The following is a 13836-nucleotide window of genomic DNA, read 5'->3' on the forward strand; positions in this document are numbered from 1 at the left end:
TCGGGATCAAAACCTACAACGAGGCAGTTAATATCTCGCCAACGTGGTCCCCCAATCGACCAAGTAGCATTAACCAGGGTGGCCATGAGGCTCACACCACAAACCTCTGTAACAAGCGGTGAACACACTTCCGCTCGGCCATTTCACCACCCCTATGGTGCATACACTCATTCCCAAGAGTGAGCACAAACAAAGGGTGGATTATTGGCCAAAGCCTATTCTTGCTGGCTCGGTATTAAAAGTGACCTACAACACGGTACCATGGAGATGCGTGCATTTGTAAGCCCACTGAGGACGTACCCAAAGCTGCGACTGTGATTACAACCGTTTTACGTTAATGGCTTTGGACTTTAAATAAACGGTCGGTAAATTAACGTGGCAATGAGCGCACAAGCTGGTCTTGGTCTCAAGGTTCGAAAATGTGAAGAAGATAAAATTATTCTTGTTTTTTTTTTACAGCGCAGCGGTGGTACCACACGACCTTTCAAATACCACAGGCGGCAAAGCAGATAACCAGAAATGTTGGCAGCTTTAAGAGCCATTGTGTGGAAATGTGGCACGGCGATAAGTGACTCGTATTAATGCTGACCCTGTTTCTTGTGACATTACACAAGTTATGAAGCCGTTTTCTCGGTGATAATGTTTCGAAGCCCGCAATTGACGTTTGGCTAATAAATCTATATTCGCGCTCCGAAGCTAATGTCCGCAAGTCCTGCATTTATACTGCTGCTCCCATTTTAAAATGCTGCCAGAGCTTAAGGGATGAAAGCCTTTCAAATCAGCATTACTGTGACAGGTAAATGACAGACCTGCTAAAACTCATTATGTGCCTAATCTTTGCAGGAAAGGATGGAATAATGCAAGATGCAGATAGCAGATTTTTTTTTTACAGAATAAGAAACTGTGCCTGCAGGAAATTTTATTATGAATGTCAAAATGGCAAATATATGCCGTTTTTTTTACTAAGAGGATGCAGAGTATGCTTCTTGCTGTGTTTTCAGCCATCTATGTCCATCTCGGCAATTTGTATTTCGTGCTCAAACGCACCCGTAACAAACGTGTTGTTTTTCAATCGCAAAAAACAACAACCTTTCACTCGATACTCTATTCATTTCGCTGCAATCAGAGCAGTCACTGGCATGAGAGCAATTTCTAAAGCACTCAGGTTGTAAGACTCTACAGCATGCCGTGCTTTTGATTTTTAAGAGTTACAGGGTTGTGATATTTGCAGTCAAACTTTTACAGCCCTTGATCTCGCGACACATATATTGTAAACTTATTTTTTTACCTTTGAAAATACATTGTAACATTTTGCGGGACTCAAGTGGAATATTACAAAAAGGTTATTGGAGAAGGCTGGCTGATGTGACCCATGCTGATGATAAAGCACATAATCCGGCCAATGTGCAGGTCACACTGATTGGCAATACGGCCTCAGAGCCTTTGTCCATGATGACGCCAATGGAGAGTAGTATAAGTGGAAACCTGCAAGGGATGTAGCTCACCAAAGTCACGCTTACAGATGAATCCACGGACACTGCCTTTTCAGAGATTGTCCTGTTGCATTTCAAATGGAGCCGGACCAGACAAATTCACTCGGACGCATGACTCACGCGTGGCTGAGTGTTCCGATGTGATGAGCGGCAATTGTGGAAACGACGGTGGCTCTGCCACTGGATGGAAGACTGGGGTACACCGGGGTGAATGCAGTATCAGCAGATTCATGCAAAGCATTGGATCAGTTTAACACGTAGGCTTTCGCGACCAATATCATCCATAATATAGGTTTTTGAGTTAGATTGTAATTGATATGCGTACCTGTTTGGCTTACAAGTGACAACATCACATGTATCCATCTATTTAAGGATGTCTCCATAACTCTGACTGTCGCCTGATGATGCTGGTTGTAATTATCAGTGAAGCGTCACAGTACTCCAATTGTAGATGTTGTGGGTTTCCTCTCCAACACTCCGGTGTGCTCAACTAGTAGCGAATTGGCACGTGTCTGTTTTACGTGATGAACCTTACTAATTGGCTGTGTCGGGTGGTGGCAGGTTTAACGACATATTTTTGGGTTAGATCTAACCCCAAAATATTGATTATAATTTAATCAGTAATGCTTAACTATTGATGCACGCGCACACACGCGCACATTCACAAAAACTACGGTAGAAATGGAAAAAGTGATTTTAGCTGATTTCTAACAGGGCTGGGATTTACAAAAAATACATCAAAAAGCATTTAAACGGTTCAAACAATTTCACAGTTTTGAAAAATCCAATTGGTAACGGTGTACGTTTCCTGATATTTTTTTATTTCTGCGTAGTTGTTAGACGGCAGAGCGAGCACTATTCGTGTAAATCGTCTGAAACCTAAACATGAAAAGATTTACCGTCAATTATAGATTTTTGAACGACATAACTTACACCCGTCATATTCCTTACAATTCCGTATATAGTTTGCATTTTTATGGCAGCTGCCGCTTGGCAGTACATACAAATTGTTTTGTCCTGAACATATATTATTTTTTTATATGACTAACCATAAAGTATACATTTCTGAATGATGTGATTTACCTCAAGGTTGTACAGAAAACACTATTAAAGTTATCAATATGCTTCATATATTGCTTTGGTTTAGCCACAGCGATTTTAGTGTTTGCCCTGGCTTTGAAATAATGCCTTGTGAGATTTCAGATTGTTTTTAGTCATATTGTGTTTAGAATGTAATAAAGAGAGATATTGTATTTGATGCATATCTACCCCACCATCAGCTTGGTTTTTTTGTGGTTATTTGTTAGATTATAAGCACGATGTGATTTGTGGGAAGCCACACCATTTAGAATTTACATTATCATTATCGGTGAAATGCAGGCACAAATCTGTAAAAAAAAATAACAATACGTCTCATACATACATACAGTTATATAAACAGCACGGTACATATACGGTAACCCAGTGGATAATGGTTTTCTGCCATATGAAAAATATCTAATACAATGTCATGGCCCGCTGTAGCGATTTAGCAAAAAGCATTTGGGGTCACAGTTAACACGGTATAACATGGCGTATAATAGTATGAGAATAATAATACAGCAATGCTTCACATATCCATCGAGCAACCTTAACCCAATAACACTAACCCACAGCGGCACTTTGGTTGTAGTGCTCCTGTGCTATGAACTCGGCAACCCCGAGTTCGTTTTCCGGCCACGGCTCACCCACCATCGGTGCCGAGCGATGTCTGAACCCGAGCTCCACGTTTACCAACCAGCACCGACCCACGATCAGAGGTCGCAAACGGGTTTTGATTCCTTACCCGTACCCGTACCCGGCCGCACCAGGGTCGCAAACCCGATACCTGGCTACCTGTACCCGGCCGGGTATCGGGTAGGGTACGGGTACCCGATTGCGACCTCTGGGATGAAGCCATGTTGCAGGCGCAGGTGCGTTGATTCTAGGAACTTGAATTGTGAGAAGAGACAAGACGTTGGGAAATAAGTGACAAACGGTTACTCACCAGTGACTCACGGCCTACCCGTACCCGTACCCAGCCGCACCAGGCTCGCAAACGGTAGCTGGGTATCGGGTAGGGTACGGGTATCGGGTACCCGGTTGCGACCTCTGCCCATGATGCGGGTTGAGCACCACTGTGGCGAGATGTTAACCACCTCTCCTGGTATACAGGAGGTTCATCATGCTAATCCCTCACATTAACATAGCCACTTCCGTGCCCTCTAATTTCTCACATTAACATCATGCTAATCCCTCACATTAACATAGCCACTTCCGTGCCCTCTAATCTCTCACATTAACATCATGCTAATATCTCGCATTAACATAGCCACTTCCATGCCCTCTAATTTCTCACTTTAACATCATGCTAATCTCTCACATTAACATTGCCACTTTCGTGCCCTCTAATTTCTCTCTTTAACATCATGCTAATCCCTCACATTAACATAGCCACTTCCGTGCCCTATAATTTCTCACATTAACATCATGCTAATCCCTCACATTAACATAGCCACTTCCGTGCCCTCTAATTTCTCACATTAACATCATGCTAATCCCTCACATTAACATTGCCACTTCCGTGCCCTCTAATTTCTCACATTAACATCATGCTAATCCCTCACATTAACATAGCCACTTCCGTGCCCTCTAATTTCTCTCTTTAACATCATGCTAATCCCTCACATTAACATATCCACTTCCGTGCCCTCTAATTTCTCACATTAACATCATGCTAATCCCTCACATTAACATAGCCACTTCCGTGCCCTCTAATTTCTCACTTTAACATCATGCTAATCCCTCACATTAACATAGCCACTTCCGTGCCCTATAATTTCTCACATTAACATCATGCTAATCCCTCACATTAACATAGCCACTTCCGTGCCCTCTAATTTCTCACATTAACATCATGCTAATCTCTCACATTGACATAGCCACTTCCGTGCCCTCTAATTTCTCACATTAACATCATGCTAATCTCTCACATTGACATAGCCACTTCCGTGCCCTCGTTTAGGAGGTCGCTCTCCGATCTTACAGTTACATGCTCATTTCTCACATTAACATCACTAGCCCCAGCCAAAAACAGTCTGCCTCAGCAGCACACCATGCTTTCCCACCTGATGACGGACGCTTGTGTTGCGCCCGAAACGTCGTGATTTATTTTATTTTATACCTACGTGACTTTACCGAAAGCACCAAGGAGTATGTATAGATGGAGTTTGCATGTTCTCCCCGTGGTCGCGTGGAATTGTTTACGGGTCCTCCGGTTTTCCCTTCCACACATAGAAACACGCATTTCGAGTAATTGGCTGCTATAAATTTCCACGTGATAAACCACAAAGTTGAGCGATAATTTGTGGCCGGGCGCTTCTGAAAAAAACTACATAGCTGGGTGGACCTTGCCTGGTAAAATAAAAACATAGTTGAGTTTAGTTTAAAGGTGGGGGAAATACGGTGGGACAACGCCCATCACCGATAAAGCGCGGTGGGGAGGCCTTTGCCCATTGCTCGACCGAGAGAATTCCAGTCGCTTCTGTGATCTCCGGGCAAAGTTCCAGCCCAAGCCTGCAACAACCCAGCCCTGGCATTCCCACGCAATCTCCATATCGAAGAATCCTAGCCCGTCAGCAGGCTCAACCGCCCTTAGCCTTTTGTCTTCTTCTTCTAGATTTGACAATGACGATTGGGCGCACACGACGGAGTGATTTGGTCGCAGGCTTCGCCTCCGATTGCCGTCTGTTCTTCGCTGCTACTCGCTTTGTCAATGGCAAAAATTATGCCACCTCACCGCCCATCACAGCCGCTGCCCCCCCCCCTCTCACTAGCCTCCCGTGCACCCCCACCCCCCCAATCAAATCTGCACAGGCTACCGGTAGCAAGGTTACCCTTACTCAATTGCTGTGCAGATTTATTGTGCGTGTCGTCCACGCGCGTGTTGGCAAACCAAAACCTGAATGCATGCGACGGCTTATTAATTTAACGAAGTGCATTATTAATGCATTATCCATGCATAGTTAAATCTACGCAGGTAGCGGTGTGGGGGGGGGAGGTGATTCACTGGACAGGCACGCACGCACGCTTCCTAGTCTCGGTGTGTGAGCGCGTGGTCCACTTTTTTTGTTGAAATTAGCATTTACCCTCAAATATCTCCTTGCCAAAAAAAAATAAACCACTGACGCAATTGAGCACTGATTTGCTGTGCTCACTACCGCGACACGGTGGTGATGAGGAGGGGGGGGGTGTTTGATGTTTCCTTCACCACACTGCTCGGTGCTGGTTGATGGAAGGAGTGCATTTTGCCTTGCATCTCGCTGACTACCGTTACAGGTATGGTTGCCCCTGTCCAGTCCAGGTGCCACAGGCTCGCAAAGCTTCTTCGCCGCGTCAAGGCACCGCGTCTCAGTGGGAGAAGAACAGAGCAAATGGAACAATTATGAGGATGTTTTTTAAAAATATAAAATTGGCAAGGGAAAGTGTCAGTAACTAATGGCAACGTGGGGAGGCAGCAGAACTGCTTATGGCAAAAGAGTCAATGTACTGCAAAGCAATTAGGCTAAACGACTATAGTCTGTCCAACATTTTCCAGCAGATGTTGAACAGCTGTTAACTATTTTTTTGCTTCTTTTTTTTGGTGGGGGGGGGGGTGGAATAAAATGAATATTGTTCCATTAGAGCAGTGTGTTAACAGCGTAAGATTTTGTAAGTCACGTGTGCAACGACATCTTTGTGCTAATATACAAACAACATTCTGTTAAAACACAAATAAACCATTTTACAGGAGAGCTCCAGATTTTCCGTGGTAATATTGGGGTCTAATATTGCAAATCCTTTTATCCGCGGGGGTTAACCGCGATTATACTCCTCTTCCTATCCACGAGGTTAACAAATTGTGGAGAAACTTTGCGGTTAATAGGAATAATTTACTCCGTCAAAAAAAATCGACTATCAGGAAGCCACTTCGCCTTTTGTCGTGGGTAACAAAAAAAATGGCGGATAATTGCGGAAAAGAATCAGAAATAGGACCACAGATAATCGGAGCTTTCTTTTGGCTACTAATGCTGCTGCGGATGACAGGAGTCGTGGGAAAGTAACCGAGCCGCGAATTAGAGAAGTTCTCTCCTGAACTCTATCAATAAATGATGAAAAGCAAAAGTGAGCTGAATGTGGTCTGCAGGCAAAACAAGTAAACCCGTAAAAACAACGTTTTTCACTATAAATCCTTTATATGCGTGGCGGCTAGAGTCCTCTCGTCCTCTGGCTTGAGATGGCTGCCACCTATGGGTCAGATGATTGCATTGCACCATTAAGCAATTGGTAATTAAATATAATATTTTTGTCCTACAAAGTGTAAATTTTGGAAACATGTTTTCACGAACATTAATTGTCACGCACAACGAGTCTGTGTGGAAAATGTCAACTCGATTGGATCACGGGAAGTGGGTTAAAAAACGACCGAAAGATTTACACGGTCGTAAGCAAGCAAGCACACAAGCAAGCAAGCAAGCACGCAAGCAAGCAAGCAAGCGAACTTAATATAAAGGATTTAAAAAGGCAACGCTATCCAAATGCATTATCTGCTGATATACGAACCAAACCCTGATCGCAAGCACCTTGCAAGCGATGATGATTCAACACGGACTTTTCTACTACAAACTCGCCCGAGCAATGCACATGTACAGCCCGTTCTCAACCCACTGCTGGACAAGGGATTTCCCCAAACCGAGCGAGATGCGTGGGTCGTTTTGACCATGCTTCACCACACTGGTCAGTGCGGTTCGGCGAATGCGGATAGCACAGATGATTTGAGAACAGACAGGTGCAGCACAACAATATATTTTTCTGCAGTGCCCTCTGCTGCACACCGTGTCGCACCGCTGCCTATAACACCTGCGATGTAGGGTGGTCGCCCATCCAAGTACTATCCAGGCTCAAACCTGTTTAGCTTCAGGGGTCTGATGAAATACTGCACATTCTGGATGATGGGCTGTGTGGTGCGTGGGTGACATAAATTTTAAATAAATGCTATCAATAAATAAGCAATTAATCCGTTCCATCAGCTATTTATAGGCAACGACCCTCTCTGTTAGATTCACCAGCATTGGTTAAATAACGCCTGGCTATTGATGAGGCACTGAATGTGTCAAAGTCGGTCCAGAGCTTGCTTGAATTGCATCAATGTTGCAGATTTTACACTCTCCCAGAAGGCCGTGCGGCGCATGGGACGTGTAGAACATATTCCACGTATATTTTTTTACGTGGAGGTATGGAAACGACGTCTAATATTTGCTTATTAATTGGCATTGAATCATTCTCTCTTGTAACATTGTGAGATTTTCGTCTTGCCACGATGTGTTGCGTTTTTTTTGCTTCTCAGAGGTGGCAACATTAACAACCACGCAGCCACTCATGGATGCAACGTTGCCACCAATCTTCAGGACATCTATGGGGCTCCTTCCATCGATAGACCTGTCTCTGTGTGCCAGGGCCCACGGAAAATACCATTCTCAAAACAAACAAGGCATCCTTGTTGACAGGCTGCGTTCAGCTGAATGGACCGCCGCTGTCCTGCGTGGTGCAGTGACAGAGGCAAGCGACTGACCCTGTAGTTAATTCGCCAATGTCAGGCAGTGTCTCGGAAGGCATTCGAGAAAGCCACGATTCTGTACGCAATTTTCACAGTGAAGTATAAGCGATGCCTCAAATAAATAAATAAAACGATCTGTGTTCATACACAGGCATCTATGTTCATGATTTGCATTTTCGAGCTCTGTGCCTCGTCTCTGATGTTGTCCAGCACCATCATTGATCTTATTCCCCAAAGGCATTAATAATAATATTTCCTTACCCATGCGGAGGAGTGATGGTGGTTAACGAAAATGCTACAAACCCAGTGACTTAAGTTAGAATCCTGGTCGTGGATAAGAAAGCCCGACTGCCAATGAGACACAAAATGCGTAGAAACCGGCCCAGACTTTTCTTACATTGTTCCAATACTGAACTTATGCACTCCCAGAAGGCTGTTTTACTGATGGGATGTGTACAAAATACAATTAATGTTCACGTGGAGAGAAAGCTATGGGAAACGGGCATATTTATCTACGCATGCGTGGGAGCCTATCCCTTTACCAAAACCACACCGTCCAGTGTGGTGAAGTATGGTCAAACAGACCCCATGGCCAAATGGGTAAGGGGAGGCTGTTATCCAACAGTGGATTGATGAAGTACAGTAAATAATGTTGTTATTTTAATGATTTACCCAGGAAAGCCTCGCTGAGTCTCAAGTTTTTTTTTTAGGGATGCTTTTACGCCCAATCATGTAAAGGGTATTTGTTACGTGTTATAATACTATAGCACCCGGAGATTGCCCACGGAAAACAAAAGGAGCAATGCTCAAATCTCCACACAGAGTCAAGATTTCAACTGCTGCGCTGGTGTCTCCTGGTCACCTCGCTGCCCAAGAAGCCTACAACACCTGGTATTTCGAGGCAGTCTGGCATCCAAGTACTAACCAAGGTCAACTCTTCTTAGCTTCCAAGATCTGATGAGATCGGGTGCATTTGGGGTGATTTAGTAAGAAAAAAAACCCAGAGTATCCTGTCATCTCGAAGGTAATAAAGATGCAAAACCATGCAATATTCTCAAGAGTGGGCTGTTCCGTGTTCGTACAATGGCCAACATTGGTACACGTGCCATAAATAACAATCACTGAAAATTACATTGACATGTATTGCAAACGATCCATACACTACTTAGTGGAATAACCTTGTACAAAGACAAAAAGTACATAAGTAAATCGTGCTTAACTCTTTTACTCCAAGGTAGAAATAGCATCGCCGTATATTTACCGACGCTGGCTGTTAACTGTCGCTCGCTGCTGGTTACAAAGAATACATAAAGTATATTAAACCATATAAATTAAACCCCAAACCTGCATTGATATATATCTCAATTCCTGTCAGAGGCGCAGAGGAAGACGCACAAAGAGAGGGGATAGATGCCTATAAATTACACGGGTTAGCTGAGAGATCTCCCCAATTGTAAACATTCTAGAGCTTTCTCTGTGCACATATTGGATCGTAAGAGCACCTTGGATATTTTTTCGGAGGGGTGGTTTTCAGGGGGGGGGGGCGGGGGCTGTTACAGGACATGATAAACTGCCGGGTGCAATAAAAGCAATGCACAGCTGTTTTTGTTCCAGACCATTCGCTTTTGGGGGAATGAAGGATTAAAGGGACGCGTAAAAATGTGGTCATCGTATTATTATAGATGTACTCTTCCACGTTCCTCGATATCTGCCGTGGAAATTATTGCAACAACAACAACAACCCCGATGTTTAATTTATTTGTGCCGGGAGGAGGCAGACAATCTGGGGCAGCGCTTCTCAAACAGAATCTGCGTTCTCCTCTTGGGTCCAGTTGTGCAGATTAATGATTGAACAGCATCACTTACCAACCCCGTCTGTTTACCTTCCAAGTTCATTAGACGCAGTCACACGGAAACAACAACAACAACAACTGTGTTCAACATTGAACACGCGTCAAAATTAAATTGAGGGCTTAGCTGTGGTGCTGTGGGTTCAGCGCTACGAACATGGTCACCTGAGTTCGATTTCTGGCTACGGCTAATATTTATGGTAAATGACATTATATGCTGGGCCTCACACTTGTCCAGACTGGTAAAGTATGGTAAAACAACGTGCACAACCAACATGGCATAGGGAGCTCTTCATCCCGAAGTGCATTGACAACGGTCGTAAAGTTATTACAGTATTTAAAAAAATGTGTAACTAATTTAACATGAACTTAGAATTAAAACATACTACTGTACATCAAACTTGCATAATTTAAATAAAAATAATGTAAAACTTTTACAAATAATACAAGATTTGCCATATCATATCTTGAATAACTTAAATAACATTTAGCAGCGAAATTTCCTGCTAAAGTCTAACACTGTGACATCTTAGACATGGCAGCTTCTGATGTCCAACACTGTGCGCTGCGAGCAATCCTTTGCAAGGGGAAATAAAACAGCCTGAAAACTTTCCACTTATTCAGATTAAATTAGCCGAAGGGTGCTCTCAGTCCCGCTCGTAATCAATGTTCACCTTCACGTGGCAGACACGTGGCTGGGGCTGAGCCTCCGCGGGGAGTTTGGGACGGGGCTCTCAAATGCCTCAGTGCTGTGTGACGTTCTGCCAACTAGTACTGACGCATTCAAGCTGCCATTATCACACCCGACGGTGTCTTTGACAAGCCAGCACTTTCATTACACGTCGTATCGCCAAAGGCTACGTAGAGTTGCAACAACCTGTTTTATCAGGTGCCTCTACCGCATGGATGTTGTTGGAGGAGCAGCGGGTGCAAATGGTCAACGCATTGCGCGATGATGTATGTTGAACTTCTTTCCATAATATGAGGGCCACGGCTAACATCAGCGGTGAGCGGCATGGGATCCTGGCCTGCGCCTCGGCCTCGTATGCACCAGCCTGAATGAGTACCTGGTTTGGTGTGTGATTAACAGCGCTGGGAAGACAAAGGTGGCAATGTGTGTGATTGATCACCACACGATGTACCAGCCTTAACAGGATTCACTTATAGTACTTACCCTGATTGTCAGTGTACCTTTGTGTTTTTTCCAGTATATGTGGTTATCCTGATTATCTTCTTGGTTCTTTCGGTAAAGTCACGTAGAAGGGAAATAATAAAATAATAAAAATAAAACATAATAAAATACAATGTTTTATTTTTATTATTTTATTATTTCCCTTCTACGTGACTTTACCGAAAGAACCAAGAAGATGAATCTCTGCAGTCACGAAAGCTTTAAATCGAAATTTGTCCTGATTATGTTCACCCCCACCACCACCACCATCATCATCACCACCGTCAGCCATGATCAATCCACCGCTGGATGGAGCCATTTCCACGTCACCGCCATCTCTCCCGATTCTGGGATCTAACAATCCATCCAGTACCAGCACGTGAGCTGATGCCATTGTTCAATCTCTTTGGTGGACATGCTGTTCGATCACTGATTTTTGACCGACCCATTCTGCCCAAGCCGCACTTACTCCTCTCAACGGTGTTAATTGTCATTGACATGCACTTGCTCTTTCAGCCACGGGCTCCCCTTTTACCGTCTCTCGCTGTTAATTCCAAAGTGCCGTGCACTTTTTCAATTTGACGTTCCATTTTTGTTTGTTTGTTTGTTTCCGTTAACGACCGTGTCTCTGAACCGTACGTCGATTACATTACCAATACGTAAAGGTGCATCGTTGTCCCAGGCGGTCCTATCGATTGTATTGGACGACACCAATATTTGAATTGATGTCCTGACAAAGCCAAACAATCTGTGGTTCCAATTAGCCGATGACATTTTCCACGCCGATGTGAACACGCGAGCGGGGGCGGGTAGACTAACCGGCATAACCACTTTCTCTCAGCCTCACTATATTTATTTTTATTCTTACACATTTTTTAATTATTACAAACTTGTATTTCACTTGCCCTGCTGTCTGTTTATATTCTTTCACATTGTTGATGTTTAATATCTTCGGATCTACGAAGCCGAACGAGCTGAAAAAATGTACACAGACTCGCGTGACAATTCAAGATTTCATTTGAAGAACCGGTCCAGGTCTCGCCAATGCTGAGCCTCTTTCTCTTTTTCACCTACTACATTTTTATTGCACTATTTAAAATATATTCTAATTATCCAGACAATAATGAACTATTGCTATTGTCTGGATTGAGATCTAAGAATTAATAATACATATAAAAATTATTTTTACAAGATTACCATTCAAATGAATTCGGTAAAAAAGAAGTTTTCAATGATACACTTTTATTTGAACTTAAAAGTAGAACAACAACAACATTTTCCCAAAATTGATCAAATTTGATGTGCTCAATAAAAGTGGGTGGCTTGCATAGAAACGTCGAAAGGAAACCACCCACTTTTTTTCAGCACATCAAATTCGATTAGTTCTGGGGTCAAAATAATGTATTTTCTGTGTGCATGGAAAAACGTGTTTCTATACCGAATGCATTTTCAGCAGACAGGCGCCGCAATGTTTCGTTATTTGGATCGTGGCAAGGCGAGCAAGTCACGTGCCGGCTCTCGAGAACGCAGTTAAAGCTCAGCGTGAAAACTACAACATGAAGAGGAAATAAACGCCTGCAGGAGGAAATGAGTACTCGCCCGTGAGACGCTTGGCTGAAGTTAATCCATAGCCGTGCTCTGGACCTTTCAATTTGCTGGATGGTTTTGTGCCAACTGTGTTGCTAGTGGCTTGTAATGACGGGTGCGCTTCGCATGGCCAAGCGAGCAAACTGTGATTGTGGAAAGGGATTCATTAATTCGATTTTTTGTTACTTTAGTGGGCATAGAGTCGGGGCATTGTGGGCCACATAGGCATGGGCTGGATCTTAAAGAGACCTCTGAATTGTTGGGTCCTCGTCAATGTTCAAATAGTTCGAAATGAAGGAGAAAAGGATGACCCACGTTCCAATCAGCTTTGACGTGTCTTTTTATTTATCCTGTTCACTTCAATGCTGACGTTGTATTTTTTTATTTTACTTTGTGATCTTAAAAATGAAGAGCAACCAAGTCGAGTTTGTCACTGCGGACGAATAAGTTTCACACGGAAGACGAGAATGGCAGGTTACAAGAGGGCAAAGATCATTGTTTGAGATATTAACAACGTGAGGAAGTGCTAATGCGCGAAGCACATGCACACACGGCTATTGCTGGAACCAGTACATTAAACGAGACCCGATAGGACACAGATGAGCGTGGCAATGACTAAAAAAAAACCTTCCAGAGAGCGTGAGAGAAAGAGAGAGAGCAACCCAATTTGGTGCGGTGAAAGGTGCTTAATCAAACTTGGGATGAAATATTTTGAACGCGATGCCCTGCATATATCACAAACGAATTTGAACGCCGCACTACACAACTCATCGCGAGATGAAGAGGCCCCCTTTTCCGTGGCGTGTTGCGTGTCAATGAATATTGAAAAAAGTGATCTTGGTCCTTTTTTTATATCCTGGCTTTTATCCCGATTGTGCCGTCGGCGTCACCTCGTGAAACGAAGACTCAATTTGGATATCGCGCACAGCAGTTGCAATCCTTAACGTTGGAGAACGATCCACGGAAGCAGACATAACACAACTACTTCTGAGATCCCGTTAAAAGTAAGTAAATACGTTTCAAAATGTGCAAATCCTATAACCTGTGTCATGACGAGTGTGCAGCATTAATATTGTAAAATCTATTCAACAATCTCGAACATCATGCGGCAGCAGTGAGTTC

The sequence above is a fragment of the Lampetra fluviatilis genome, chromosome 34, assembly GCF_964198595.1.
Source record: "Lampetra fluviatilis chromosome 34, kcLamFluv1.1, whole genome shotgun sequence".
NCBI lineage: Eukaryota > Metazoa > Chordata > Hyperoartia > Petromyzontiformes > Petromyzontidae > Lampetra > Lampetra fluviatilis.